Source organism: Mytilus galloprovincialis, chromosome 7 (genome assembly GCF_965363235.1).
Source record: "Mytilus galloprovincialis chromosome 7, xbMytGall1.hap1.1, whole genome shotgun sequence".
NCBI classification, from domain to species: Eukaryota; Metazoa; Mollusca; class Bivalvia; order Mytilida; family Mytilidae; genus Mytilus; species Mytilus galloprovincialis.
Genome location: NC_134844.1, coordinates 39,701,915 through 39,728,854, shown reverse-complemented (window position 1 = coordinate 39,728,854; position 26,940 = coordinate 39,701,915). Strand labels below are relative to the sequence as shown.

General features: G+C 32.0%; 3 long non-coding RNA genes across 3 annotated transcripts; all 3 read left to right on the top strand.

The window, feature by feature from the left end:
* The first annotated feature begins 304 nt into the window (after positions 1-304).
* Positions 305-6,965, top strand: LOC143082961 (uncharacterized). Its single transcript, XR_012980515.1, has 4 exons — positions 305-450; positions 1,036-1,066; positions 5,596-5,772; positions 6,591-6,965. It is a non-coding gene; the product is annotated as an uncharacterized LOC143082961 (long non-coding RNA).
* Positions 6,966-16,069: 9,104 nt separating this feature from the next.
* On the top strand, positions 16,070-20,429 carry LOC143082962 (uncharacterized). The gene is made up of 4 exons (XR_012980516.1): positions 16,070-16,126; positions 16,738-16,768; positions 18,683-18,859; positions 20,029-20,429. It is a non-coding gene; the product is annotated as an uncharacterized LOC143082962 (long non-coding RNA).
* A 2,179-nt stretch (positions 20,430-22,608) lies between these two features.
* LOC143082963 (uncharacterized) lies at positions 22,609-26,370 on the top strand. Its single transcript, XR_012980517.1, has 4 exons — positions 22,609-22,700; positions 24,245-24,274; positions 25,432-25,607; positions 26,014-26,370. It is a non-coding gene; the product is annotated as an uncharacterized LOC143082963 (long non-coding RNA).
* The last annotated feature ends 570 nt before the right edge of the window (positions 26,371-26,940 follow it).

The following is a 26,940-nucleotide window of genomic DNA, read 5'->3' as shown; positions in this document are numbered from 1 at the left end:
GTGGCATCACAAAAATACATTTCAGGTCGGGCTAATTTATTTGAAAAGAGAATCAAACTTCGTACCCAGAAAATTAACCACATATGGGAAAATGTGTCAACTTCAAAAATAGCCATCATACATATACAAGTTTACGATATGGACTGAGGTATAGAAGGAAATGTTTCCATTACACCCTACGGAAAATAAATTACGCATATTGACCTATCTAACCACCCGATAAAAACATTCCAAGTAGTACACTTAAGATGCTCAAGTTTGGATTAATCTAGTTTTACCTAGTCAGATTATTGACTAACTGCCAAACAGATAATAATAAGAACAACGAAAAAAAAAAAACAACAACAACAGGATTTGCGGGTTTCTTATAAAAGCTTTAACTGAAACAAAATTTCTTTAAAGGATTCGGACAAGGTTTTACAGTGCCCTTCGTTTAATCTCAGAAACAAGGTATAGTGAATTAAATGTCTTTATCTTTTCATTTATGATTATACTTAGACATTTGTTCGTCTTTTCAAGCAATAGATATTTTAAATTTTATATTCGTTTGACTAATAATATATTTGAAGTATCTATTGAACATACCCACGTCATTTGCTTCACGCTGCAACATTGCAAAAGTGTATACAACAGTAATTATAAGATACAGCGGAAAAACTTTTGACACATAACACGCACAAGATTACACAAGAACTATACACACACAAACAGGGGCTAGAGGCCACACCTTTTCTGATTGGAAAAATATAATTTTAAGCATATAATTGTCCAAAAATATCTTCTGTTTCCGAGAAATGAACTCCCTCCTTTAAAAGAATCTGGGATCCACCTCTGACATGCATGTACACTCACAATCATTTACTAATATGCTTGTGAATATTTTTTTCTAATTGAATATGTTTGGTGCAACGAAAATCAAAATCAAAATCAAAACCATCTGAAGTTTAATCACCACTACCGTGATTAAACTTCATATGGTTTAATATTAAAGTGATATTTATCTTAATTCTTAAATGTTTTAAAATTTCATTTCAGATTCATTTAAAAGATGAATTATTTCAGCTTGGTAACGTATATCTTTTTACTTGCACGAAATTGGCAATATTCAAATCTACAGTATTTGGAAATCATGATTTAATACATACTTGTCTTCAATACATATTAATTATGTATTCAAGAAAAAAAAATCGAAAGTATAGTAGTCTTACAAAAGCCTAAACAATGCTCTTTGATTACCAAAGGAACACAACGAAACAACATAAAGTCTGAACTGCAGCAAAAAATAACGACAAGAAACATAAAACGGACTATTTAAAAACAACTGCCATTTTGTCAATGTTAACTATTTTTTGTTTCAAAATCTTTCAGTTTTCTCCAAATAAGAAAACTAGGCTCGTCAGGAACTTCAAAATATTTCCACGTGTAAGGAGGTTTTCCGGGTTATAAACATTATATGGCTTTATAAAAAAACAAGTAGCAGAGGCAATGGCTTGACTAAATCGAGGACTGAAAACGTTGACGGTCATGTCAGGACAAATGTTCTGAGTACTTAGAGTAAGAATGACATTAGTGTGCTCTTATACAACGCGAAGATAAAAATCTAGACTTAGGTAAGACGATTTATTGTTAAAGTCACATTCATGCTACTGCAATCTGTCGATACCTATATTTTGGCATTGAACCTGTCATGTGATTCTCCGACTGTCAATATCGTTTTTACACTAAATCTATTGGAAGTTTGATGTGTACTAATTGATATTTACTCTTAGGTGGTTTAGAACTTGCTGTCAAAAGATGAGAGTACTCTCATATCTGCACTAAGTGTCATTGTTTTTTGAAAGGATGTATACATATCCTGCCAAGTCTCGTCAACGATTTTTGTACATGTTTATCGGATTTATTTCGAGATGATGAGTTAAGCCCTTTGCAACTGATTTTTGTAGTTAGCTTTTATGTTGTACTGTTAAACCAGTGTCTCAGGTTAGTGCAAGGATGGGGTCAGCTGTCTCGGGTTAGGGGTGTTATCCACAGATTATATGTGAATGTCCCTAGTCAGGAGTTGGTTGTTCAGTGATTATCGTTGGTTCATGTCTGTCATTTTTGATTTTCATAAAACATTTTGTTATAAATTATGTCGTTATGTTTTCCGATATGAATGGTTTCATATTTTTCATGTCGTGACCTTTTATATCTGACTATACGGTTGCGGGTTTCTCATTGCTGAAATTCATATTGTTGCTTGTGATTGCTTTCAACTACTTCCTTTCAATTTATGTAGATAGTTGTCAAATTGGCAATCATACCACATTTCCTCTATATTATTACTACATCTCACTCTTTTTGCTATGACTAGGACTAGGAAGTCTTTTTGGACGTTTAAAACTATAGATTTCGAGCTATGAATATTATTGTCGAGGTTAACTTCTAATATCGTATACAGAAAACAATACAACCATACAGTTTGACGTTTACTTCATTTTAACAGAACTACTAAACACTGACGTCAACCCTAGATACATAACAGTAAAACGCGACGTCTTGACTCCCGCGGTATTCTTGACATTCTCCGGGCGGCGAAAAGTAAATATCAAAAATAAATTACAATCAAGAAAAAAAAAATGAATTAAAATTACTGTCTCTCAAATTCAAAACTTAAACTTAAAACTTTAGCACAGTCACTAGTTTCCAGACTAGTTATCATTCGGTTAAATCCCAATGAGTCTATTTCGTATACACAAATCACAGTATCCATTTTTTCTGTGTACCTGTTCCTTCTTTCAATGAAATTGTATCATGTTATAGGTTTTTGAAAGTAGTCAATAAATCAAATATTTTCGTAACATTCCATAATAAGTCACAACAGTTCAATAGATACCTATCATTCAGTCCATCTTTTGATATTTTCCCTGTCGGTTCTGCTTCCTCAACTCTCTCGATAATTTGGCAACGTGTCTGTTCCTTTATAATTTCTTCTAAGCCAAATTCCTCTGATTTATTCGAAACCAGTACGTTTAAGATACTGGATGTCGTAGACGAAAGTACCCTACCCTACGGCTGTAAGGGTCCTGATAGTAAGTATCCAAGCTTTGACTTCATCGCGATCGGTCCATCTCCTCGTATTACTTTGTCTTCGATAAAGTCCCAATAGTGGTCGGCACCAATAAGTAATGATATCTCAAAATAATCGTCTTTGTTAACTGGGTGAGCGAGTCTTAACCCTTTCAGATAATCCATATTTCGGTTAACGTACCGCATATGATTATGTATTGGAACTGCTATGGTAGGAACAATAAGGACTTCAATCGGAATTTTACGACTATTTTCGGTTTCGATAAATACGGTGGTTGTTCGTAGTTCTCTTGTGCTCGTGTTGTCCTCTCCAAAAGCCGATAAGTGTACAACTTCAATTCCTTCAATTTTCAAATTCAATTTCTTCGCTAGATGCTCTGTTAAAAAAGATCTTTGTGCACCCTCATTAAATAAAACATTCGTATACATAGATATATTACCTGATCATACAGGAGCTACCGCCGTTTTCAGTAGCACATTTGTACGCATCTGTGTCGATAAATGCAAAACTTTAATATCTTCCTGGTTTTCAGTGTCATTTATAAGATTGACGGGTGAAGATTGAATCTGTTTATTTGTATTGCTTGTAATGAACGCTAAACCTTCGCTGTTAACATTATTACTCGCACTACATAAACTGGAATGGTGTCTCTGGTTGCAGTGTCGACACGTTCGTTTCGATTGACACTCATTAGCATGATGATTTCCTAAACAATTAAAACATATATTATCACGAATTACGATATACATTCGGGCTGTGCTATCACTAATATTGGTACAGTTTGTTGGCGCATGTATCTCTTTACAAAAAACACATGGTCTCTCAGTAATATTCCGGGGTTGGCTCTTCGCGTTGTGTGCTGTGTGTATTCGCAGTGATTCTATTCCTGTATGAAACGTACATGTAGATGTGGTTGTGAAGTGACTTTCTGAAGACTCGAGATCTGAATTTCGTTAAGTATACTCTTCCTCAAATCTTTCAAATTCCAACTTGACGGTCCGTGTTGTCTTGCTAGGTTTTGGCGTATTTCTGCGAGCAACTTGTTCAGAATAACGGGTATCAGTAGTGAACCATAAGTGTCTGTAGTCTGTCCGAGTGACTCTAGACCTCGTACGTAAGTTTCAGTTTTGTCATAATAATTGCGGAGGCTTACTAAAGTATAAATTGGCGGCGAAATCTCAAGTAGAGCTTGCATATATGTTTGTATTATAGTATGTATCTGTCCATACCTCTCTTGTAACAACGAAATAGCTTTGCCATAATTAGTGTTTGTCATAGAAAAACCTGATATGGTCTGAAACGCTTCTCCCTGTAGCAATGACTTTAAGTAGTTAAACTTCTGTACGTCGCTGAGTGTTGGATTTGTGTGAATATATGTCTCATATGAATCCCAAAAGGATTGCCAATCTAAAATATTCCCTTTAAAAGTAGACAAGTTCAACTTTGGTAATTTGTGGTACTGATTATTTGTGCTAGAAGACGAATGTAAACTTGGAATATGCATAGACGGGTTCGTAGTAGGAATAATCTCTGATATAGCGGGGTTACATGTATAAAACGAGGCTGCATTCGATTGTACATGAGATGTCGACGTGAAACAGTTTGCGTGCGGGTTCAATTGAGAAGAGTCGCTTGCGGGTACACTATTTGCTGTAGGTGAAATCAAGGTATGCATGGGTGTATCAGAGGGAGTAACGTTACTAGCTTGAAAAACGGTAGTATTGACGGGTAAATTATGACTTTTCGACTGGGAGGGATTAATGAGTTTTCTAATTTGACGAATTTTTGAATCTAAATCGAACATTTACTCATCTGTTTGTTAAATTTCATCCACCACATCTTCATCCGAGCTTGCGTCCACAATTTTATCATTCAGATCTTTAAGAATATCCCTTTTCTGTAACACGGAATCTAAAATAGCTGTGACGTCCTCAATTTCTATTTCGGAAGTGTCTCGTATGTCTCCAAAATTCTTCCAAAGTCTTGTAATTGCTCCTTTATGTCCAGAACGAACGGCTTTCAGCTTTGTATCCATTTTCCCTTTTGGTCATGGCACCATAAATGTCGAGGCTAACTTCTAATATCGTAAACAGAAAACAATACAACCATATAGTTTGACGTTTACTTCATTTTAACAGAACTACTAAGGCGACGTCGCACACTGACGTCAACCCTAGATACATAACAGTAAAACGCGACGTCTTGACTCCCGCGGTATTCTTGACAATTATCGATCCTTGCTGTAACTGCTTTTTTCAGGAATGGGTTGATGTGCTTCATGCAGTAGAACTCGGTTTTATTCTGATTCTACATATATAACATCCTTCTATTTGAAAAAGGTTTAAAGTATATGTATTAAAATAAATAAGTTATTATCATCATATTTACATTATCAGACTCCAGTCGACCAAACTGTCTGAATTGATTTGATTTCCTTTAGAGATTCTATCATATTGAAAACTTCATTTTATATTGTAAATATGACTAGATTAAGACTTCATCTGATAATGGACAATTTTTTGTAGGGAATAGTATCAATTATTGTTCTTTCGATGTCTTTATGGCATGTAACTGATGGTGGACCTGCTCCTGATGTTACAAGATTAGAAATCATAAGTCATTCATGCAATGGAAGAAATCCTGTCTTTTATTATTTCCAGATAGGATATGCAACGTCTACCATAGTCACTTGGGATGGCTCTGTAAGTACAAAACAAAAGTCAAACAAAAGGAGATGAAATTGGTGAATGTGTCTAAGAGACAACAACCCAACCAAAAATCAGAAAATAGCCGAAGTCCATAAATGGGTCTTCACAACACCGAGAAAATTCCCATTCGTACGAAGGCTACTGCGCAACTGACCCGAAATAATATTGGTAAACGTGATCAAGACAGCAACACGTCTAACCAAACATATAGTATCTGCTAGTCAGTAAAATTTGAATCGTCCCATAAGCATAAAAGTTGCAAAAATATATTAAAGAGAATATCAAATATCTCCACCAACATCAAAATATTTTTTATGTTAGATATTTTATAGCATACTATACATTAAGGTTTTTCTTATTGTCGTAGATCGTCTGATGACCCGTAAATCCTTAACATCGTCTTTTGAACTGTTCTTTGAAGTTGCCTCGTTGGCAATCATATTCGTTTTTCGTTCATTTTTTGTACATAAATTAGGCCATTAGTTTTCTCGTTTGAATTGTTTTACATTGCCATTTCGAGGCCTTGTATATCTAATTATGCGGTATGGGCTTTGCTCATTGTTGAAGGTCGTTCGGTGACCTATAGTGGTTAATTTCTGTGTCATGTTGGTATCTTGTGGGGAGTTGTCTCATTGCCAATCATACCACATCTTTTTTTCTATAACACAGTTTATTATTTGTACTCTTTAAGCAGTACTCATACTTTGGGAAAAAGGGAAGAAAAGTATGCTAAATAAAGAAAACAAAGATCAATCTTAGTCTGAAAATTACCATCCTCATAAATCACATTCAATACTTAAATTTTTTCTCAGGATGCCAGAAGGGATTGTACTGAAGTTGAAAGATACCTCGATTGGAGTAGGATCATCACGGGATGGAGATATAGATGTGAACAAAAGAATATCTGTACTGCTACCCTTAAACTTCTCAATGGAAATTTTAGGGATCAACAGTTTCAAGACTGCTGCAATGTACACTAAATTCAAATAGCTTCCCTGACAATGGAAATTGTGGACGAAGAATAAAAAATCTGTTTGAAATAATACATGAAATACATAAACACTAAAGTCAATATTACCGTCAATTACATATCAATGTTTCCTCAAGAGTTGTTAGTTCAAATTTTAATGATGAAAAACTGTTGCAGATGTCACATACATACTAAATGAAAACCTTTTTTAGCTTAACTATCGTGTTTCATTTAGGTAACACAAAATATCGTAGAAGTAAGCATAAAATTGAGAATGGAAATGGGGAATGTGTCAAAGAGACAACAACCCGAACATAGAACAGACAACAGCAGAAGATCACCAACTGGTCTTCAATGCAGCGAGAAATTACGGCACCCGGAGGCGTCCTTCAGCTGGCCTCTAAACAAATATATATACAAGTTCAGTGATAATGAACGCAATACTAAACATAGTTCAAAATGAATAAATAAAGCTAGTTAATAAAGCAAACCAGCTATCATTGGCAATTGTAAGACCGATAGTAAAAAAAAAATTAACGCTACAAAACATGTTTCCATCAGCTGCCAGATGTCTTACAAGTTTCACGAGTTATTGGAACAAACATACAAAACTTACTATTTTGTATGTGGATACATCAATCTCATTGCCCATCATACTTGATATAAATTCAATCAAAATATTATGTAAAAGTTCGATATATTAAAGGTACATTGGGATATTGTATAATGGTTATCCTACATAAACAAATTCGAATGGTATCAGCATGATTCAAGCAACACGACGAGAAGTTTGGAACTTAGTTTTCAATTTTAAATCACTAAAGCTGATCATTAGATGAATTCTTTTTAACAATTCTTTTAAAGTTCTAAAGGTTCTCATTGTATAGCTTTTTCAATTTTTGTGGAAAATACAAAAGTTCAGTTAAGTGTTGGAATGGCTATGTGTCATGTTGAAACTACAATAATAAGGCTAGATGGTAGTGCACAACTTCATTTTATCTTTAAATGTATTTCACACACCATGGAACATTGTGCGATCATTTTGCATGTGTAATAGGAAAACTGCTTGAATTATTGATCATAGTAACTACGTTGTAGATACTAACTATATATGGGTTTTCGACACAATCAAGGGAATAGATGAAATGAATGAGTCGAACGGTTACTAGACCGAGGTCCAAATAAGTAAAAAAATAATTGGGATGAATGCATATACTTTTGCCTTTTAACCAAATGCTTATAAAGAAAAGATTTTCTGTAGCTGCAGATGATACACGAATTAGAAATTAAATTAAATACTTCGAATTAAAGTGGAAAATATTTTAAACTTCATTAGTATATGCTGGTTTCACAATTTTACACGAGGAATTTTATGCGATTTTGCTAGAACTATTTCATAAAAGTAACTTTGAATTTCACACTTTTTACACAACACTAAATAATCAGTCTATGGAAGAAGCGAATCGATAAAAACGTTTCTTATATCACATAGCGATATTGTCTAATATCAATTGTAAATATGCAGACATTCCATGCGGAAAATGTTGTTTTCATCAACAAAAAATAAAGAAAATACGAAATTTAAAACTTAATGTTCAAATATAAACAACAATTAAGTCTAAATATACATTCAGAAGTTAGTTAAAAGCAAAAGTTTATGTACGTGTAAAATTTGGAGTGCTGTGTTTTTCTTATGTACACAAATAAACAAATGCTTTAAATTCTAATATCAATGCGATACTTTAAAATATCATAGCGGTGTTTTTGTTAAGTCAATATTAGTACTAATTAGTATCAATATTAAACTGCTGTACCTATATTTTGACAATTTCATTTATTATGTCTGTTTTGTTCACGCATCGTTGTAAATATAATGGAATTTGATGCGACTGCCGTATAAAAAAAAAGGTTTAGCGCTATAAAACCATGTTAAATCCACCATTTTCAAAATTTGAAAATGCCTCTACCAAGTCAGAAATATGACAGTTGTTGTCCATTCGTTTGGTGTGTTTTATCATTTTATTTTGCCATTTAATTAGGGACTTTCCTTTTTGAATTTCATCGGAGTTCAGTATTTTTGTGATTGTACTTCTTAGTAGTATTGTGTGTTAATAAGCAGTTTAAAAGCCATTGCTTAAATTCAAATTGTTTTTGGTAACATCTTTCAAATCTCTTAATTGGTTTTGCAAGCAAAACAAATCAAATAAGGGTTTTATAAACAATGTCGTAGTTGAATATATATCTAAGTATCAACATTATTGTTAACATCTATATATATAACATCTATTAAATTTTTTAAATGAACGCTTCGAAACAATATATGTCCGATATTCTCAAAACACACGCATGGCAGACTTTCTTTATTGGCAACCTGTGCCAAAGATGAATCCTACTGTCCTCGTTCAAATTGATTCGACACTTTTGAATCTCGTTTTTTATACGAATTAGACCGTTGATTTTACTAGAACCTTGTTGCAATGCAAAGTGTTTATGATTTATAAAAGATTTTCTTTCAATAACTTAATGCATTAATAAAATTGTTTATCAATATGTCAAAACGCTTTATAGTTTCGGCATTCACATTTATTGCTATAGATTTATTAACAAGAATAGTCGCATTCTTGTTTTTGTTGCGGGAACAGTTCTATAATATGCCAATCATAAAAATGTCCATTTAAATAATAAGAAAACAAAACCAATTATCAATTCTCAAAAAGACAACAACCCGACCAAATAACAACTGCAGGCCTCAGATGGGTATTCAATACAGCGAGAACATCCCGCACCCGCAGTGTCGTTTCTGTTTGTTATTTACGATACACAATTAAAAAATAAGGAGAAATTACTTCCCAAAAAGAAATAATAGTGCTGAAAGTAGCTTTAAAACCAAATAACCAATTGATCAATCGTTTGTAAGTTGTAATTTGATTACGAAGTAAAGATGCTTAGTCTGACAAGAAAAGTAAACAATGGAACTACACTCTCCCTGTCCTTTACTGTTTCATTGTATATTAATTGTGTGTTCTAGTTAAATGAAAACATACAATTAAATGTTGATGAACAATTATTAATTATTTGCCCGTAAGATGAACAAGAAATGTAACGACATGTCCAATTAATCGTTTTTCAAGTGTTTAAAAAGGTATCTTCTCTTTAAATTGTAGATATCAATCATGCCGTTATCTCTATGTTTATATAATTACGTTTTTTTCGCCAAATAAATACCATACGGATGATATAATAGTTTGTATTACCTGTAGATATATATCAACTACACCCTGAAATGTTTGTTTTGAAATGACAAAGTTACATTTATGTATTTTAAACTATTTGAAAGGAAGCTATAATAACCACAAGTGCATATGTACGGAAAAGGTCACTAAAAGTTCATTTTTGAATGAAAATATTTGCTATAGGAACATTCTGCATTTCTTATTAAAACATTGAGTCAGCATTTTTATGGTGTTCTTCACTTGAATTTAGTAGTTAATAACGAAGTTCAGGTGTGATTTTGATCCGTGTAGAGAGAAACCCCAAACACATCCTTTAGTGGTGCGCATGGCAGAGCCGGAACAAACAGGTTAAGTGACATGTAACATCGCCTCCTGATTGCATTTCAAATCTAAATTCATTTGTTTAACAACAGCGATAATTTAATGACGCATAATGTCATTAGATTTGGACTTAAAAGAAAAAAGTAAAATCACAAAAATACAAAACTAACTACGAGGAAAATTCAAAATGGAAAGTTCCTAATAAAATGACAAAACCAACAGCTCAAACACATCAAACAAATGGACAACGACTGTCATATTCCTGATTTGGTTTTATAACTAGCTAGATCTCTCACATGTATGACAGTTGTAAAATAATCCATTTTATTTACCAACAAAGTGCATTATTGCCAAAAGTGACTGTTTATTAAAAATTACATATTTTCTGTAATGGCCCTGTTTTTCTGTAATGGCACTGTTTTTTTTCTGAAAGGGCCCTGTTTTTCTGTAATGGCCTTGTTTTTTCTGTAATGGCCCTGTTTTTCTGTAATGGCCCTGTTTTTTCTGTAATAGCCTTGTTTTTCTGTAATGGCCCTGAATTAATGCCCAGTTTGTCTGTATTAAGCCCTGTTAGGGTTTTTAATAAAGTGTAACGTTTTTCGTCTATTACATGCATCATTGGATTTTATTATCATGGTATAATTAAATTACTTATTCTCATTAACCGTTATAAAGTAATTCCTTACAATCTATTTTTATCACCTTCAATCAGATTGTACTTGTTAAATGTCAAATCAATCTTGTTCACCAGCTGGTACCTCGTTGCTTTGTTTATACAGGTGCCTTGGTTGACCTCAGTTTCGGTTGACCTTAGCTCCGGGCTCCGGGCTCCGGGCTCCGGGCTCCTGTAATATAGCTCCTGTAGATTATTTCTTTGTTCAGAGTCATTTAACCATATTGTAATCAGGTTACTAGAGTAGTATAAAAGAGAGAAATAGATAGTTAGAAGATAGAGGAGATACGATATACAAGGAGGAGAGACGATTTTGTGTTTATGTAACTTGCAAGACTTCGTTCAGACTACACCAGGATCCATTTATTTATTTATGTGACCAGGATTCCCTTAATCACGCTACCAGAGATTTTCAGGGTTACCCCGTTAAAGAGTATACTTGGCATTTGTCGTCCGTGGACGTGTGAAACGTAGACACCAAACAACAAAGCACAAACACAAGAATACACACTTTAGTTTAAGTCTCCATACTTAAACTTTTTCGTCACAAAAGTTAATAAAACTAAGTTGTAAAGAGTAAAATACCTTTTTGTATTTTATTTAATTTAGTAACCAGCAACCAACATTAAAGAACCATATAAAAGGATCACTGTTCATCCTGTTTTTTAACACATATCTCTTTCAACTTAATATCTTGGATATTTGGTATATTTAAAGCTTTATAATGGTGAAGTACAAATTATTTTGTTCAAACTAAACTGTCATTAAAAGAGTAAGACAGTACATCAAGTTAGCAGCAACACATACACTTTTGTACAGTTGGTTAATAAATGTATTAAAATATGTTTTTTTTTTATTTTGGCCCTGTTATATGTCCTCGGTCAGTAATAATGGCCTCGGATGTCTGTAATAGCCCTCGGCGTTGCCTCGGGCCATTACAGACTTCCTCGACTATTATTACAGACCTTGAACATATAACAGGGCCATTATAAAAACACCCATTCATTAATACTATAATATTGACAACGATGTGTGAACAAAAGAAACAGACATAATAGGTTGAAATGTCAAAAATAGGGGTATGGGAGTCAACGTTGTGTTATAAACTTAATCACTATAAAAACAAACAAATATTTATACAAACATTGACTTTATATCAGGAATATGACAGTTCTTGTCCATTCGTTTTTGCTGCGTTTTGTTATTTGATTTTGCCATGTGATTATGGACTTTCCGAATTGATTTTCCTCTTAGTTCAGTATTTTTGTGATTTTACTTATGTATTACACAAAAAAACACAATAACGGGATTAGACAGTTTAGAATATTGTTTCTAATAGAAAAGCACAGCAGGTAAAGAGTTCTTATTTGATAGTTTTGTTTTGAGTTAATTGGTCCATTTTTGTGTCCCGGTAACCATAGATCAATTTTTATCAATATTTATTAGATATGAAGGCAATATACACAATGAACTCTATTATGAAATATGCAAAACTCGTTTAATTTAAATGCTTCCTTTTTAAGTACTTTATTCGAACCTATTCGTTTTTTTAAACGTTAATTTTTCAATAGACAGCCTTCTAACTAATATAAATAGTTGTTTATTCACTGGACGTTACTCAAAAAACCCAGACGCATATAAGCGGATTATATTCTCAATATGTCCCTTATACAGCAATAACATTTTCTTTGTAAAGGCTGAAAACGTATGAATATCAAAGTCAATCTCAAAAAGGCTTGATCTATATTCTGTTTTAAAGGCATTTTGAGTTTGAAATAAACGTTAAGGGTGTACTTAGGTGAGGTTTAGGAATTTGTGTCAGAGGTTCGTACTCGTTCGGTTTTTTTTCTGTCAATACATTTTTCTTTTAGTATAAGACTTCAATAAAACTTTAAACACCGTTATTAGGGACCGTTCAATATTTATCAGATGGATGGGCTGGTGCATTCTTAATATTGTTTTATTAAAAAAGTTATTGCCCATCCTTTTAAATTGTGAAAGAAAGTCCTTGCCCATCTAAAAAAATCTATAAAAAAGTCCTTGCCCCTCTAAAACTCTAAGACAATAAAAAATGGTTCTTTTTCTATTTTAAAGTTTTTAAATTTTTATGTCTTGAAATCAAAGAATAGACTTTATACAAAATTTAAAATGTGCTAGTTAATTATATATGTATATATCTATGTGTGTATCAGAACCATACATTTTATTGATTTTTAAAACCAGTATGAATATACATGTACAGATTTGATTTTATATGTGCAGCCTCAAATACAATATTGATTTAAAATAAAGGAAATAATTCAAATTAAGGGACAATAACTCTTGGACTAGTAAACATATTATCATATACTGAATTACTAATTATTGTCCTAAAAACAGAACATGTTTATAGTTCAAATATCAATGTCCCTTTATCTATCTACTTTTCAAAAAAGAAATTTATTACGGTCTTTTTAAGCAAATATAGGCAGACATGTTTTTGACTTTGATTCAGCCTTTTTCGCCTATTAATTAATTCCCTAAATTTGAAAGCTTAACACCAAACTATAAAACAACCTGGCATTCTTTAAGATGAATATATAAATGAGATAGCTGTACAGTTATATGAAAATCTAACTTGATTTGAAAAAGTTATAAAAAAATGAAAGGTGACCATCTGAACTTAGTCGAAACTTAAAATTGTAGCTTTTTTTCAACCTATTAACTAAATCCTTTAAATGACAGCAAAAAAAAACAAAGTACTAAACAGCCTGGCATTCAGTAAGATCAATATACAAGTGATATATCAGTAGAGTTTTATGAAAATGCAAGTTGATTTGAAAAAGTTATGAAAAAAATTAAAGATGACTATTTTGAAATAACAAAAAACTGAAAATTTAAGTTTTTTCTTAAACCTTTTTATTAAATCCATAAGAATGACAGTATCACGCCAAACTACCAAACAACTTGGCATTCTGTAAGATCAATATATAAATGAAATAGCTGTTAAGTTTTATGAAAATCCATGTTGATTTAAAAAAGTTATAAAAAAAATTAAAGATGATTATCTGGATTTAGCCTAAACTGAAAATTTGAGCTTTGTTTAACCTTTTTATTAAATCCATAAGAATGACAACAATACACCAAACTATCAATCAATCTGACATTCTATAAGATCAATATATTAATAAAATAGCTGTAGAGTTTTATGAAAATCCATGTTGATTTAAAAAAGTTATAAAAAAAATTAAAGATGACTATCTAGATTCAGCCTAAACTTAAAATTTGAGTTTTTTTTTTCTTACCTATTAATTAAATCTATAAATTTAACAGCAATACATCTAACTACCAAACAACCTGGCTTTCTATAAGATCAATATATAAATGAGATAGCTGTAGAGTTTTTGGAAAATCCAAGTTGATTTGATAAAGTTTGGAAAAATTTTAAAGTTTACTATCTGAATTTAGCCTTATTTAAAAATTTGAGCTTTTTTTTCTTACCTATTAATTAAATCCATAAATTTTACAGCAATACACCAAACTATTAAACAATTTAGTATTCTATAAGGTCAAAATAATCTAAAAGATAGTCTGAACAGAAAATTCTAGCTTTTTATTCCTTAATTAAATCCTTAAAATTGACAAAAATGAGCCAAGCTACCAGTTTGTTTGAGACATGTTTTGAGTGCCCGCAAAAGAAATATCCTACAAACCAATAAAATTGATAACAAAATTTTTCCTATAAAATATGTTCTGGCCTATCCACTAAATATTTTAAAAAAAGTTCTTGCCCATCCAAATATTTCCACAAAAAAAGTGCTTGCCCCGCCCAATTTTGCACCGGCCCATCCATCTGATAAATATTGAACGGTCCCTTAGTAAAGGTGGGCGAAAGATACCAGAGGGACAGTCAAACTCATAGATCGAAAATAAACTGACAACGCCATGGCTAAAAAAGAAAAAGACAAACAGACAAATAATAGAATACAATACTCAACATAGAAAACTAAAGTCTAAGCAATACAAACCCAACCAAGTGTGGCTCATGTCATTACAAACCCGGTAAATACTCTTGAGGATATCTTATTAATTTTGTAATACGATCTATGAATATTGTTTACATTGGCATTTACATCGATCTTAAGCTTATTGTCATCAACTAAATTTGTATTCTTTTCGAATGGTTTTGGGGATGTATAAATACAAATGCAAGTTAACTTTCTATTTAGAGATTGTTTTATCTAAATATCATATGCTACATATTTATTATATGGGTAAATCCTAACGATCATACTGCCTGTTGATTCTTATAATTTGGCATAGCACAAGACATGCCTCGTTTGACTGGCCATGCTGTTAAAACACCACATCCCTGGGGATGTGTTTTAGTGTTTGATGTATGATTTGTTTTATTGTTTATTGTTTTTGGCTTTTAACTAGCTTTAAGTTACTGCAAATATTCTCAAGTCGTATTTTTTCGTTTATTTGACATGTTGACATAATTCGTAATGCATTTCTGTAATTCATTAATACTTATTTCGTGCTATATTTAGTTTAACTATTTTTGATGTACCACTTTTGATAAGTTTTTAGTATGACGATGCTTGGTTTGCTTTTGTAACCTTTGTTTTTTTCTGTTTTAATTGTTTTCCACTAGTAAATGGGGCACTTTATAGTGTTATTTGGTATGAGCCAAGGCTCCGTGTTGAAAGTCGTACTTCGACAAATAATCATAACATTTTATACATTGTCACTTGGATGGAGAGTTTTCTCATTGGAACTCATATTACATCTTATTTATATAGGGTTGATAATATCGTTTTATTTTATATTATTTGATATATTTAGTTTAAAAAATCTGTTAACGGCTTACATGAAAGTGAAAAAAAAGAGAACAATGAAATCCCTCGATAAAACACGATCCGAGCCGAACAGTAAACCTACCGTGACAGTATGTCTTACCACAACATTAGTAGGATTAGTTTTTACCTGGTTCGACTACAATAATTGAATAATTTGTTACATGCGAAGTAGATGAAAACAATAAAGAAACAAAAAAAACAGGATTTTGTGGTTTCCTTGCGTAGTATAAAAACTTGAAATGAGCAAATTTTCTATAAAATTATTTAACCGCGGTATATTCAGTACATTTCGGTAAATCTCAGAAGCAAGGTACAGTTAAGTTATTGTCTTTATGTCTTTATGTTTACATTTATAATTAGAAATTTTGTTTTACAAGTAAACTTTGTTTGAAATTTTATATTAGATTGACTTATTATATTTAATGTAGCTACTATATACGTGGCTTGATTGATGTTTACGTCCCATACATGTATACCACAGCAATTATAATGACGTTAATTGTCTTATAAAATTTTCAATTTTTTTTTTGGCGCACACATACAGTCACCATTAGCATACGCTCAACATAAAAATAAGTGGTGGATATCTGAGGGACAAACACCCCTCTTTTTTCATAGAAAAAAAAAATAGATTAATTTTTTTCAGCAAAAAATCGTTTACAGAATTGTTCTATTTTCGGAATAACGATCTCTCCCCTTTTTCCAAAATTCCACCAAAAAATCGTTCACAGAATCTCTTCTGTTTTCGGAAATTACGATCCTTTTTCCGAAATTCCTGGATACCCAAAAAGTAAATTTGATTATTATTTTATTTAAATTATCTTTAAACTGAATATGTTTTTTTTTTAAACAAAAACAAAAGTTTTTAAATTAGAGTGGTATTTATTTTTAATTTTGAAATGTTTTAAAATTTCATTTCAGGTTCTTTAAAAAGATGAAGTCTTTTAATTTGGTAAAGTACTTCCTTTTATTTTCTAAAAAGTGACAAAATCCACATCAACAATATATCGTCATCATGATTTAATACCTATATGTCTTCAATATATATCATTTATGTTTTATTGAAAAAATTATCGACACCGTAGTGTTTTGTTTCTTTATCAAAGTCCAAACGGGCGTATGACATTTGCGCCGATTTTGAAAATATTCATTCTTTCATTTGCGCCGATTTCATTTTTTCATTTGCGCCGATTTTATATTTGCTCCTAATTAGATTTACAGGTACGTTAATACTTGTACATGTACTATACTATATAATACCATTGGTAAAATCTGGTTATAAATCTTGTTCATTTATGTTAATTTTGATTCATATTGTTCTGGAACTTCGTTGCAACACGATGGACATATTGCACACTGAAACGAGCCAAAGAGGGCCATACATATTGAAAGAGTAGTGTCCTGAAACATAACAACATATCCTACAAATGTACCATAAAATCGTGTAAAGCCACGTCACCAGTGATTCTATTGTCAAACCACAGAACGAGCATAATCATGTGGCAGATGTCCGAAAGACAGAGGCTAAAGAACTATGGGTACGGTCAAGGAATAAGTCTGGAGATGTATCTTGTAGGTCTTCTTCCACCTCCCCATGGTGATTCATTAAATTTGTACAAGTGGCTAACGGAAGAGGTCTATAATAATAAATGAAAAATAACATGACTTGGATGGAGAGTTCTCTCATTGGCACTCATACAACATCTTCTTATATCTATTCACCTGTAGTTTACCTGTAAAAAAATCGGCGCAAATGAAAAAAAAATCGGCGCAGATGAAAGAAAAAATCGGCGCAAATGAAATGCAGATTGGCGCAAATGCAAAACGCCGTTCCAAACAACACCCTGTGATTACGTTTTTGTTAACAGTTGTCATTATAATTAAGTTCTAGTCTGTCTAGTTTGTCAGATAGATAATACGACTTTGTAGTTGTTCTAATTGCTATTTATTATATTGTGTCGCTTACTCAGAAGACATTTATAAAGCTACACGGGCTATCAAAGTCTCCGTTTGGTGGCAAGTTTAGAAACTTGAATATCTTTATCATGATTGTCAAGATGAAGAAATTATTTAAAGTGCCTCTTGTCCAAGGGTTCATTGCGACTTTTGGAAGATCACTTCTCAGTTTTTCTTAACTTTTAACCTGGTGAAGTATCAAATTTATTTTCTAAAGTAGTTAGATCCCTTGTATTTGTTCAAGTCGCTAGGTATACTCGGAAAATTAATGGAACGTAGGGATATTTCGCGATTAAAAAAATCTAAATTGTGAACTTAATATTTCTATAAGTTTCCTAACTTTCATTTTTTTTATCTTTGAGTTGGAATGCTACTCTGGTATCTTTTGCCCCTCTTTCAGTGAAAAGATAGCTTTGTCGGGAAAATTCCTTTAAGCTGGGGTCACACATTCTCAAGTGCTACTGCCGTCATTGACAGGACCTTTCCCAATTAAAAAAATCTAGGGCGCTAGACACAGTGGTGCACGCGATGTTGCCATGATTAAATTGATGCAGAAGTACGAATCTCGATGAGGGAAGAACAATCATCGATGAGGAAAGAACAAAAATTAACTCAAATTTGTGGATCTAAACATTGTTGAACTATATTTGAGACGACTTTTACATAAATTATAGTGTTTGTACTGTATAACCACAGGATATTCGACGAGGAACGTCTGTCGTTAATTTGTCAGATATTAATAAGACATATAAAGCATGACCTACTAAACAAATCTCGCCTTGCACCTGTGAATCAATGCTATTGGACTTTAAAAATGATACATTTATAATTTAAAAAGTTCAAACATGGATATTTTTTGTAAATATTGCACGATTCAAACTGTATCTCATATTGGTCAACTTTTCTGTAGGAATTAGTAGCGATTCTTATTCTGTCGGTGTCTTTATGGCATGCTACTGAAGGGGGACCAGCTCCTCGTGTCACAAGATTAGAAATTACAAGTCATTCATGCAATGGAAGGAATCCTGTCTTTTATTATATCCAGATGGGATATGCAACGTCTACCATGGTTACTTGGGATGGTTCTGTAAGTACATCAAGTAAAAATAGATATAAATATTAAATATAGATAAAAAAAAAAAAAAAAAAAAGAGAAAAGGGAGATTGGTAAACTTCAAAAAGACATCAATCAGAAAACTATAAAGAATGAGCAACTCACGATATAGGAATTAAAGACAAAAAAACCATATTAACAAATGCTCACAGTTGTCAAAGTATGCTTAAAGTATATCAAACAGATATATCATGTTAAGGAGGGGGTATTTGCAAAAAATACCAGTCAAGAGAATGTTAAATTTCGCAAGCCGTACAGCGAGGGAAATTCATTCTCAAGACTGGTATTGTTCGCAAATACCCCTCAAAACATGCTATATCTGTTTAATAACATCGAATGTTAACACTCAAAAACGCATTGATGATCGTGACTTTACAAGCGTCCAGTCGGATAGAGTATTTTTTGGCAAATACCACGGCCGAGAGGGTAAAAAGGCAAATCCTTTTTGTATATACCACGGCGGCGTTAAAAAATGGACGATATTCATTTGATATCAGTAAGTTGTTGAAAAATACACTGGCTATCAACCAATCAAAACCCAGGATTCTTACATAAGGTGTAATTAACTCAGTGAGCTATTGTGAAACCATCCAGTAATTGGCTCTAAAAATAGCGACTGTACTATGATTGTTTACATTTATTAACTGAAAGGGTACAATATTTTCATGATATGAACAACTGTGTTTTTAACCTAATATTATCTGAAATCATAGACTCTCAGCATAGCACGGATATTAGACATGTTCTAAAACATATGTCCATTTTATAACGTTTTATTTATTCTTTGTCGTATTGATACCGTTATGGGATCTATTTGTTTCAGAGTTTTAAAGGTAGCAAATTGGTTTTTTTTTAGATATGCATACTATTCTTGATTTATTTCATTTTGCATATATAAAAAAATATTTGCAGAAGCCGTTGGTAGGCGCTTCTTTGAGAATACCATATATATATGGTATTTTTTTATGCTTGAAAATAAACTCATCATAGATACCAGGACTAAATTGTGTATATACGCCAGACGCATTATTTGCAATTATTTGAACCGCATAAAAGATCAATACAACTGACAGTTGAACATCAATTTTAGTCAAAATTATTATCATCCTAAATTTTATTTCATAATGTTTATATTTTTTCAGGATGCCAGAAGAGATTGTACTGAAGTTGAAAGATACACCTCGGGAAGAACCATCACTGGATGGAGATATAAATGCGAAAGAAGGAATATCTGTACTGCTACCCTTAAACTTATCAATGGACGTTTTAGGGATCAGAAGTTTCAAAACTGTTGCAATTAACATAAAATTTTAATAAAACTTTCAACTAACTTTCCTAATAGAAATTTAGAATGAAGAACATCAAAACTTTATAAAAATCGATATAGACCAAATATCTCGATATCATTATCAAGTAACCTAGAAATATTCCTACAAGCACATTAGTTGAAATGTTTAAGGATGGGTAAATGTTGCAGTTGAAATATTTATTAAAAAAGCAATACTTCTTAGTTGTTTTTTTAAGTTAATAAAACTTAATCCTCTCTTGTCTTGCTTTTGTTTAAGTATATTTTTTGTAATTATTATTACATAGCTTACTATAGCTTGATTCTTGATTTTTGTAATTACATAGCTTATAATTGCTGGATATAATAAAAAGAGATTACTTTCTCCCCTTTGTATATGGTAAATATGTTTCTATAGAAATAAGACGATTTGATAAAATCACGATTGATATTAAGACAACTCTCCACCAGAGACAAAATGACATATACGTTAGCAACTATAGGTCACCGAACAACCTTCAACACTGAGCAAAACTCATACAATAAAGTGTTAATATGGTCATTATTTCCTCAAATATTACCTTTATCAATAGATATGTTACGCGCGATTTTAGTTTGATGTCAGAATGGAACATGTGAAATTTTCCTTACAAAATGATTATTAAAGAGAGACAACATTGGAGATTGTATAAACAGATCCTGTCAAATTCAGCTGTCGGATTGTCTGTTTGATTTCATGTTATAGGTCACAAATATTTGTAAATTATCGATTTACCTGCATACAAGCGTCTTTTTGTGGGTCGGATCAGTCAATGAAATGGTTCTAGTCGGTGGATCTTTCTTGCTTCACTTTTCAAGACGTTTTTTTTTCCAATGAATACACATCCTGATCACAGCATACCACAACATAGTGAATACATACGCATCAATCTCAAACTAAAGCTGCATGAATTAAGATTTAAATGGGTTGTTGTTCTCGAGAGGCTTAGATCGAAACGCGCGTCTAACGTATTAAATTATAATCCTGGTACCTTTGACGACGGAGGACATTTGAGCGCATTGATAGGACATTTTAGCGGGAAAAAATAGGACGTTTGAGCGCCAAAGTAGAATCCATTTTAGCGAAAATTAAAATTTTTAAAGCTCATTTTAGCGAAATATTTTTGACCCTTTTTAGTAAATAAATAATATATAATAAATTAAAAAATGATTAATAGACTCAAGACAGCACAATATAAAACAATATAAAATATGTCCATTAAAATACAGCACTAAAAGACTCAAAACAGCATAACATAAAACAATATAAAACTTTTCAATTAAAATACAACACTAAAACTCTAAAAGTTTAAATAAAATGTTAAAAGTCTGTTCTATCCTGGAATTTATAACCTAGAGAACGTACTTAATGGGGTCTAGATATACCCCCTGTACAATACTGTTCATAGAATTGCATTAAGGACTGCTCTTTCACTTTTCTCGATTGTGGTGCACATTCCTCTATACCGTGTATCTTTATATATGTTGTTGTTTGTAATTTTATAATAGTATCGAGGAAAACATAAATTGCTGAGTGACAACTATAAAATATAAACAACTTAAACATTAAACGAATATAAATTACTGTTCATGGTATATATAGTAAGGTGAGCATTATTCAACCAGGTTAATTTTCGCTAAAACAAGCTATCGAAAATACAGGTGTGCGGATTAATCCGGCGCTTAAATGGGCTCTGGCTCTAATGTTGGCGCTCAAATAGTAATTTTAATGTTTTCGCTCAAATGTCCTGCGCCTACCTTTGATAACTAATTAAGCTTATTTCGAAAGAAACTGACTACTACCGTCGACATATTATTTCTTTATTCCAGTTTTATAAATGTTTGCACACAAACTAATTGTAATTATTTTTTGTCAAATTGGAAGCTAGTGCCCCTTTAACAGTTGTAAAAACTTTCGTCAGTAATGTCGTCATTAAAATATGTATTTCTTTTACATTTTAAATATCTGCATTACAAGTGGTAGGTTTAAGAGTACCAGAGTTTGTGTCTTATCCGAGTTTCCAAATTTAGTGCTGGAAGATTTACAATACAAAATTTTTTTTTACAAATGACTTATGGCACCTATTTCCTGAACATTTTATAAGGTGGACGATAATTCCCTACCTTTAAAACTGATCTTCAACGTTGCTGATTAATTAAGTGAGATCAGGTGAGGAGAGATCAAAGAACATTTTAGAAGAATAAAAAACAATCAAGTGTAGCAAAAAATGATGTTCACATCTGATATTTCATTTTTCCAGTCATTCGTATTTCATTGTAGTATTTAAAGAACTTCATGAATAATAAATATAAAAAAAAAATGTTTTTAAAAATAGAATTTCTAACGAAGCATTGATTCTTCAACGTGATATTGAAAATATGATCCAAGTTTGAAATACGACCTCTTTCTACTTCTAACATCAGCGAATTAAAATATTGAACCATATATGGCAACAGCTTGAAAATTGTTTCAAGTGTAGTCGAAAAAGGGTAAGTTTTTACAAGAATAGAATGGTTTATTTATTGTGCTAGGTTTACGTCTATAGGAAAGTCGAGAACAAATTAGGGATAAATACAGTGTTTTGTTTTTGTGAATTGGTTCGGCCTACGAACACTCGAGATTTCAAGGATTGGAATCCCCCTTCACATGGCATCGTATTTAATGACTCCATTCTGATCACAGATACTAATATTAAAAAGCAGATAAATGTTATTAGATATTTTTCTTAAATACAAATTAGTACAAACAGAAGTATTCTAAAGAAAAACTCATCATACATTAAATGAAGATTTGTTTTGAATCATTTGTGTACACGTATTTCAAAAGCAGTCAAATATGGTTAAACAGCAACCAAACTTTTGCATTTAGATTTTATAGCCGTAAACAATGTAAGAAAAAATTAACACTTAATTAATGTAGTGCATCTGTTCTTTAAGGTGGTTTTACCTTTCTCGAGAGGCTTAGATCTAAACTTTTGAAACCCAGGGATGAACGAAAATGTTAGGTGCTATATGATTAGAGTAGAAGGAAAACATGGTTAAATCAATTCAAGAACAGTTTTCTTGAGGGACGTACAAACCTAAACTAGAAATCAACGGACGCATTGAAATGTTAACAGCTTTAGAATTAAAATTGACAAACGAAAGGCTAAATTCATCTTAAAACAACTGAAAAAAACTCGGGGAATTTGAACCTTAGTTTCTTGATAATTTCTTTATTTACAAAACAGGAATTTCTGAAAAGTAGGTTAAAAACCATGTCAAATTTGCACCTAGTGAATGAATTCTATGCATACTTTTCTATGATAATTTAAAATTTCTTTTAAGTGGTATAAGATGTGAGAATTTCACCCCCTCCCCGTAATAAAAATAACATGCGAATATTTCCCATATGCTGCAAATACTAAACAGTTACATATAACATGTAACATTGTTATGCTTAATATATACATGTGTAGTTATTTGGTTAACATAGTATTCACCTTTTCTAACCTCACTCTGAGTTATTGGGATAAATTTTAATCTATAACTGGATGACCTAGCCACGGTTGACAAGGGTGAACTTTCTTTAAATTTTTTACTCGTGTAGATAATAGTACTTATCCGTTATTTGGTTTTACAAGCAAATATTAGTTTGACTAAATTAATTTTAAATAGCTCATATATATTCGTGGGTTGATTTGTGCTTTATACTACATCAACGTAAAGGACTATATCTCAGCGAAAATACAAAAACAGTTGCATGCTCGTTTAACTATAGGTTAAAACATACTCTAACTATGTAGTCAAGTTTTTAAAATAAATAGGCACCAAGGTTTCTGTTTAAACAAACAAACAAACACATAAAGTCATCCCTCTGGTCTGTCAGTGACCATGCACACAACATTAATAAAAACCCACACATTTACAATGCATTACTGTTTTACAAGAAAAAATTAAAAAAAGCAATACCTCGTGGTTAGTTAACTTTGTGCGCTTTTAAATTCAAGAAGAATTTATTTTTAATTTTTTAATGTTTTCAAATTTCATTTCAGGATACTTAAAAGATGAATGCTTTCAACTTGGTAACGTATTTCCTTTTATTTTCACGAACGTGATAATATTCACATTTACAATCATATGGTCATGATTTAATGCATGCATGTTTTCAATTAATATCATTAATATAACATGGAAAACATGTTTAAATAATGGTGTTCTTACCAAAGTCTATATATACAACGCCCTCAGAATACGTCATTTTTTTTAACCTGTTGCTTTATATATTATGCAGTTCATGACTACAGGCTCGCAGTAAACTTCAGTACGTTTTTTCCGTAACTGTATGAAATATTCCCTTGTTAAGAAAGTCATTTCAATAATCAAGGATTTTTTTGGTATATAAATATTTGGAGTAATTGAACAATTGGCAGATTTAAGATATACAAAAAACTCGTACATGTGTAAGAGATCATGACAATATCGAGGAAGAAAAATATTGACGAACATGTTAAAACAGCAACGTAACGTTGAAGGACTAACCCAAGGTAGTAAAATTCCTAAACGATTCTTATCGCTTGACCCTTAAGTGAACTATGACCTACGAAAACTGGACGTTAAAAACTGCAGTGTTCGCGCTACAAATACTTACGATGATTGCAGTAACTTTTTTTAAAGGATCGGTTATTATGCTTTATGCAGTAAAATCAAGTTATTTTTCTAATCCTACCTACATTAATACCAAAAGCATCGAAAATTATATGCAGTATCATATATTTTTATAATGTATTACCATATCCCTGTCGAAACAAACAGTTTGAAAAGATTTCATGTCTCGTATCATACTCATGCAGTATGATACGAGACATGATGTCCCTCCATGCGAAAAATAGATAACTTATCACAACTAAAAGAAATAGATAACATGTCACAACCAATAGAGATTGATAACATGTCACAACCAATAGAGATGGATAACTTAACCAGTTCAAACATTCATATGCTTTTTTTTATATTAAAATTGAGAATGGAAATGAGGAATGTGTCAAAGGGACAACAATTTGACCATAGAACAGACAACAGAAGGTCACCAACAGGTGTTCAATGTAGCGAGAAATTCCCGCATCGGGAAGCGTGTTTCAACTGGCTCCGAAACAAATATATATACAAGTTCAGTGATATATACTTTTTGTTAATATTGCACGATTCACACTGCATCTGATATTGGTCAATATTTTTGTAGGAGTTAGTAGCAATTATTGTTCTATCGATGTCTTTATGGCATGTAACAGAAGGAGGACAGCTCCTCGTGTAACAAAGTTAAAAATCATACATCATTCTTGCAATGGAAGAAATCCTGTCTTTTATTATGTGCAGATGGGATATGCAACGCAAACAACAAAAGTTTGGGATGGTTCTGTAAGTACATTAAGTTCATATATATAAAGAAGTAAACACAAGAAGTTGGTGCAACCAAACGACGACCCAAAATGTATAATGACATCTGCAAATCAAAATATGGTTTTAGATGATAGACACGTATGTCAAAATATAAATCGTCAACGAATCTTAAAAGTTGCAAATAAATATGATAGAGAATATCAAATATCTGTATTGATAAAGTTGTCAAGCGATTCTTGTTTAATTTCATTGGGCATTTGAAATTATAGATAGTATAAGAGCCGATTGTCAATGGTTCCTTGTGAAAACATTTCGGGTATTTTTCATGCTGAAACTAAGATCAAACAACTGACAGTGTAATATAAATCTTAATCTACAAATCATAATCATTCTAAATCACTTTCAATATCATACTTTTTTTCAGAATGCCTCACGGGATTGTACTTGGGTTTATCGTTACCATACTTGGGGAAGGATAATTACCGGATGGATATCAAAATGCGAAAACAAGAATATCTGTTCTACTACTCTCAAACTCCGCAACGGAAGATATTGGGATAGGCAGTTTAAAAACTGTTGCAATTAAATGCACATTAATTTCAAATAGCTTTCCGGCCAATTGAAATTTCGAATGAAGAATAAAACTTTGTTTAAAATAATACATATACACACTTTCAAATACCTACAAATGTTTTCTCAAGCTTATTAGTTGAAATTCTAAGGATGAAAAATTGTTGCAGTTGTCATAACATAATAAATGCAACACTAGTAATATGAAGTATATCTAACTTGTTTTTAAGTTTCCGGTGACGTCCGTTTTCACTGAAATAGAACACAAACTTGTTAAGAAGGCGGCTGAAACTCCGAGTGCGAGATTTTCATGCTGTGTGGAAGACCCATTGGATTCATTATGCTAAGAATGCATGCATGACTTTTCTCTCAGTCGACATTTAAAATCCCCTACCCATACTCAGGCAGATCTCCATCGACTGACCATTACCAGTAAATATACTGGTTGACAGATAAACAAATTCCTCGAGCCGTTCAGCGAGAAAAATTTGTTTACCTCCAAACCGGTATTTTTAGCAAATAGTCCTTGTAAGCATGATATAATTGTTTAATGACACCGAATGTTCTTTTTATCCATCTCAATGAAAGGTCAAGAAGTCTTCGGACGTCGCTTTTTATAGACATGGTATTTTTCATCTGCCATGATATTTGCTATCAAATACTCCGGGACATGAAATTTCCACATGACAAATACACCGGGAGAAAAAAAAATCTTGAACACATTTATATATAAAAAAATGTGAAAAAGCATTTCTCTCATGCAATCAAAATATAGCATTAT